Source organism: Saccopteryx bilineata, chromosome 6 (assembly GCF_036850765.1).
Source record: "Saccopteryx bilineata isolate mSacBil1 chromosome 6, mSacBil1_pri_phased_curated, whole genome shotgun sequence".
NCBI classification, from domain to species: domain Eukaryota; kingdom Metazoa; phylum Chordata; class Mammalia; order Chiroptera; family Emballonuridae; genus Saccopteryx; species Saccopteryx bilineata.
The window spans coordinates 78,559,016-78,565,110 of record NC_089495.1 but is presented as its reverse complement, the minus strand read 5'-3'; the positions used below and the strand labels follow the sequence as shown (position 1 = coordinate 78,565,110).

The 6,095-nt window shown below is 41.6% G+C and overlaps 2 non-coding genes across 2 annotated transcripts; both read right to left on the bottom strand.

The window, feature by feature from the left end:
- Positions 1-2,874: 2,874 nt before the first annotated feature.
- On the bottom strand, positions 2,875-2,946 carry TRNAC-GCA (transfer RNA cysteine (anticodon GCA)). The gene has a single exon. It is a non-coding gene; the product is annotated as a tRNA-Cys (tRNA).
- A 756-nt stretch (positions 2,947-3,702) lies between these two features.
- On the bottom strand, positions 3,703-3,774 carry TRNAC-GCA (transfer RNA cysteine (anticodon GCA)). The gene has a single exon. It is a non-coding gene; the product is annotated as a tRNA-Cys (tRNA).
- Between the last annotated feature and the right edge of the window lie 2,321 nt (positions 3,775-6,095).

Sequence of the window (6,095 nt, the reverse complement as noted above, 5' to 3'; positions counted from 1 at the left end):
AGCCTCCTAGCTACTTTTCTGAGTTCCTCTAAGGTTCCTCAAAGATTTAATGCTATTCTAAGGGCCAAGGATACAGATATAAATAAGATAGGTGCTTACTTTTTTGTGGATAAGACAGATATAAAGACAAATTATTTGAACACAGTGAAATTGGGTGCAGTAACAGGAGTTGGGACATCAGTGGTACAAGAAGAGATATCACACTTTCCCTGAAATCAGGGGAGGCTTCCGGAGCAGAAAATGTCTAAGCATTGTTCAGAAAGATGAATAAAAATTCATCATTGCCACAGTTCCTACTTAACCAGGCAATTTCTCAACCTTAGACTTTAATAGTCTCTGAATTGGTCTCCCTGACTTCAGACTTCTGCTCCTCACTACCCTACCCTACATGTCAATCGTCCCAAATGCTAAGTAGGTTTCTTTCTAAAGCTCAAAATTGAACAGGCCATTCACTTGCTTGAAAGCATTCCACAGAGCCCTACCTGGGTAGGTCAGTTGGCCTTGTGAGGTTGCAGGTTTGTTTTCTGATCAGGGCACATACAAGAATTAACAAATGAATACATAAATAAGGAAACAACAAATTGATATTTCTCTCTCTGAAAATCAATCAATCAATTTTTTATACCTTCAAAAAGAAGTATTCCACAGTTTTTATTTCCATTTCATCTCCAAAAACATCTCCCCTTGTGCTCACCACAAAGAGCTCCTCATCTTTTCTTAAACACCCCAACTTTTCACACCTCATAGCTTAACGTTTGTTGTTCCCTTTGACTTGAGGGCCACCTCTCCTTCCCTTCTCTGCTATGATAAACTCCTGGTGCAAAACACTTCCTGGTGCAAATCTGGCAGAACAAACCACACCTGTCCACACTCTGCAAGTCTATTTGCAATGATAATAATAACAAATAATATTTATTAAGAACTGCCTTTTTGTCAGGCACTTAAGCACTTTCTGTATCAATTGTTTCTTCATTTCTCACAAGAGTTTATGAGGTAGCTACTATTACCCATGTCCCTTTTAACAAATGAGGAAACTAAGGCTTAGGTGAAGTAGCCAACCTAAGTTTTTATACAGCTAGTAAGTGATAAAACCAGCATGAGAACTTATCACAGTTGAACAGCTGGATTCAAGATCTGTGCACTTAACTGCTATGGTTCTTGATCCCCACTCAAGTTAAAAATTTCTCGGTCCTGCATATTGCCTTAACCTCTAGGCTCTTTCATTTCCTCTATACACCCAATAGCATAGTGTATTAAGCAGACACATGCTTAGCATGTTATTCTCTCACCTAGAAAGGCTTTCTCATTTTATTTGTCCATTTCACTCTTGCTTGCTTTTCACATGTCAGCCCAAGCACCCTTTCTTCTCACTCCCCTATGTTAAATGACTCCCTCAGACTCACAGATCCCTCACTGCACAAATATCTACTGTAACATGCACTACTCTGTGCCCTAGCAGTTTTAACTGTTTATTAGTTTCTTTCTCTCTCTCTGTCTCTCTCTGAAGAGTTGCTTGAGGGCCAACATTACTTTTAATCCCTATCTCCAGCACCTAACTGTCACATAGTAAGTGCTCAACAAAGGTTTTTGAAAGAATGAGTGAATGATATAGGTTTTGGCATTTACATTTTATCATTATTAAAATGTTGGTCTGCAAAATTAACTTTTTAAAAAGATTTTTTTGTTGTTGATTTTTAAAGAGAGGTGAAAGGAGAAAAAGAAAAAAGAGAGAGAGAAATATTGATTTGTTGTTCCACTTATCTATGCATTCATTGATTGAGTCTCATATGTTTCTTGATCAGGGATCGAACCTTACAACCTGGGCATATCTGGATGATGCCCTAACCTCTGGAACTACCTGGATAGGGCTTAACTTTTTAATTTTTGAATGATGGATATTTTGTCTCTTCTTAATAACTTTCTAATGAAAGGCTGATTCAATATGTGAGTTTTATAGTCCTATTCATATTTATTTTTCTCATATATGTATGAGCAGATATATATAACAGAAAATCAAAGCTCTAATTGAAAGTTAAAGTGATCTTTTTCTCCTAAACTTTTAGTTTCAAAACTTAAATTTCGGCCCTGGCGAGTTGGCGAGTTGGTAGAGTGTCGGCCTGGCGTGCAGGAGTCCCAAGTTTGATTCCCAGCCAGGGCACACAGGAGAAGCGCCCATCTGCCTCTCCACCGCCCCCCCATTCCTCTCTGTCTCTCTCTTCCCCTCCCACAGCCAAGGCTCCATTGGAGCAAAAGTTGGCCCGGCGCTGAGGATGGCTCTGTGGCCTCGGCCTCAGGCGCTAGAATGGCCCTGGTTGCAATAGAGCAACGCCCCAGATGGGCAGAGCATCGCCCCCTGGTGGGCATGCCAGGTGGATACTGGTTGGGCGCATGCGGGAGCCTGTCTGACTGCCTCCCCGTTTCCAACTTCAGAAAAATACCAAAAAAAACCCCCACAAAAAAACCCTTAAATTTCCACATAATCTTAAAATGTGACATTTCCTTCTTCTTCTTCTTCTTTTTTTTTTTTTTCAGTTTTTTCAGGGTACAATAGTCAAATAAGAAAACAATAATAATAAAAGTAAACAGTATTTAACTCATTATAAATTATAATTTCTGTTTTCATGTTTTACCTGAAGTAGCTCATATATTCTTCCTATCAACCCTATGACATTGATATTATTATTATCCCCATTTGACAGGTGAGAAAAATGAGGTACTTTGAGGTTGTATAATTTATGAAAGGCCACACACCTAATGAAAACAGAACATGAAGACCTCCTCAGCTTCTTTGCCCTTTGCAGGAAGACTCAGAGATCAGATTCAGAAAGAAGAAGGAAACTGGAACTCCTTTCCAACCTTTAGGGACTAAATGCTAGGGGGCACCCAGATTTGAACTGGGGACCTCTTGATCTGCAGTCAAATGCTCTACCGCTGAGCTATACCCCCTACCATACCATTAAGGCTCAATGAACACCTTTTACTGTGTAGACACACCCAGAGCTTCTGCCCCAGATGCCCCTTCCGCATGGCTTGGCTGAGCTGCCAGACCTGCTTTACTACAAACTCGTCCCCACATCAAAGGGAGCAACAGGTGCCCTCCTCCCACAGTTCCACAGCCTCTCACCCTAGTCCCTGGAGGAGGGCATAACCTGGAGAGCACCCTGGACAGCTGGAAGGAGCTGCAGTCACGTCTCTGCTGTAGTTTTGATGCTGAGCATCTGAGACCAGACTCAGAATGCCCGATGGCCTGACCACGCATGGAGCACCTCGGAGACAGAGCACACATCGACTGGACAGGGATCAGAGCTCTGCACAAAGCCACACGTGAGCATGCGGGCTGACCGCTCTCCTGTGCCCCAAATCTCCGTATAGTCAACCCTTTAACTGCTGGGGGAGATGAAACATTTGAAGAGATGATTGTCTTCAGGTCCACCTTTCTGTCCTCTGCTCTGCGGTGCTGGTCTGGGCTTCTGTAAACCAGGCTTCTCCTTTGCCAGGTGGCTTCCTGGTTGATCCTGCCAATAAGGTTCCAGAAGGACATGGAAGATTGTTCATTGCCTACCTGAAGCCTAACAGAAGGGATGGCCATAAAGGTGCCATTTCATAGGCTCTAGCCAGCCACCGCCTGTAAGGAGACTAGAGTATGGTTGTCATAGAACTGATTTTGTCAATCCAGTTCAAGAAGGAAAAGAAGACTCTCAAAGGGGGCACCCGGATTTGAACCGGGGACCTCTTGATCTGCAGTCAAATGCTCTACCCCTGAGCTATACCCCCTTTTGCCAATAGTACGTAGCTAATAAAGTTCTTTAGTCTTCCTCTCAAAAAAGTTTTTTATTCTTCCTCTCAAAAAAAAAGTCTACTAATTTAAATGTTTATCACATCTTAAAAGAATACTTTTGCAACAATATCTATTCTTGTGTTTGACCAAGTAACTGGGTACTATACCCTAGCCCAGTTGACACCGAAAAGTAGCCATCACACTCATTGATCACCAGAGTGGAATGATTTTATTTCAGGGGATGCTCTGAACAATCAAATGGTATGTGGCAAGAAAACTAGGACTTTTTTTTTTAATTTTAATATTTCTTTTTTTTATTTTATTTTATTTATTTATTCATTTTAGAGAGGAGAGAGAGGAGAGAGAGAGAGACAGAGAGAGACAGAGAGAGAGAGAGAGAGAGAGAGGAGAGAGAGACAGGGGGGAGGAGCTGGAAGTATCAACTCCCATATGTGCGTTGACCAGGCAAGCCCAGGGTTTCAAACCGGCGACCTCAGCATTTCCAGGTCGACGCTTTATCCACTGTGCCACCACAGGTCAGGCCTAGAACTTCTTTTCACGTGATTTTTATCCAAAAAAATTTTATCTTCACTGGTATTTAATGCATGGATGGATAACAGCACCTTCTCAGTCTATACATTTGACTGGCATGCCATGACTGACATTTTATTACAAGGGACCCAACTAATTGAAACCCCCTTTGCATTGTAAGCTACCCAGGATTAGCTTATACATTTGATCTATAATGAAATCAGACTCCTTAGCCTCAACATTTTCCTATTTTTGTCCATTTTAGGGACGTTATTATGCAGGCTCAACAGTCTGCCTAAATGCAGACATTAGGGGGCCTGCAGCTGACTGTTAAGAAATTTGGACCACACAGCCAAGATTGTTAGATTGTTAGATAACCTTAGCTTAATGAGCCTGTTTCGCTTTTGTAATCCCGCTTGGCTGTATCCCTCTCTCCTCCCCCCGCCCCAAAATGTGGTTTTATGCCTTTAAAAGCGAACTCCTGAGTTTGTTCGGGGCTGCATGATTTGAGTCTGTATTGAGCTCTGTGCAAGACGCCGGTGATAAACTCCTAAAAATTTCCGTATAACTCCTTGAATCTCTTTGGAACTCGCACTTGACAACAATTTAAGGCGTCCTGTGAGAAAAAGACTGGAAGATCTGGGCACAGAGCATTGACAGGGTCCCTCAGAGTGGAGGCTACTTTCTCTGGTTTACCTGAGCCACTATGGTGAATAGCAGTTGCCCCAGAAGTATCCTTGTCTTTATCCTTAGAACCTATACATATGTTACAGGACTACAAAATCTGTGCGGTTGTAAACAAGTAAGGCCTTTGAGCTAGGGAGGATATCCTGGATTATCCTGGTGGGCCCAGTATAATCACAAGTCCCCACAAGAGGGACACAGGAGAAGCCGGGATCAGAGAAAGGGTGATGTGAGGACAGAGGTGGAGACTGGAGATGCCCTTTGAAGATGGAGAATTCATCTGGGAATTCAAGAGGCCTCTAGAAGCTTCACCCACTGAAGCATGGGGTCTCAACTTTAGTGTTTTTTAAAAAAATGTGACAACTTGTTAAAAATATAATCTTTAACGCTATCCCCAAATTCTGATTAAATAAGTGTTCATGGGTCTAAGGGTCTGTATTTTCAACAAGCCCTTTACTGCTATGGCCCTCAAGCCTCAACTCCCCACTCAAGGCAAGTCTGAGATCTTATCTGTGTCTCTGGCCTCAACTTTGATTAGGATGAACCTTAATTCTGTATCTCTTGCTTTACATTTTCTTTATAGCTCTAAACTTGCATTTCCAACCAATTGCTTACCTCTTTTACTCTCATTTTAAAGCTGATTCCACCTGACCTGTGGTGGCGCAGTGGACAGGGGGTCAACCTGGAACGCTGAGGTTGTGGTTGGAAACCCTGGGTTTGCCCATTCAGAACACATGCGACAAGCAATCAGTGAACCACTACGGTGAAGCAACTAGGAGTTGGTGCTTGTTGCTTATCCCTTGTCCTTCTGTAAAATCAATAAATAAAAAATAATCTTAAAATGTGACATTTCCTTCTTTTTTTTTTTCCTTGCAGTTTTTTCAGGGTACAATAGTCAAATAAGAAAACAATAATAATAAAAGTTAAACAGTATTTAACTCATTATAAATTATAATCTCTGTTTTCATGTTTTACCTGAAGTAGCTCATATATTCTTCCTATCAACCCTATGACATTGATATTATTATTATTCCCATTTGACAGGTTAGAAAAATGAGGTATTTTGAGGTTGTATAACTTATGAAAGGCCACACACCTAGTG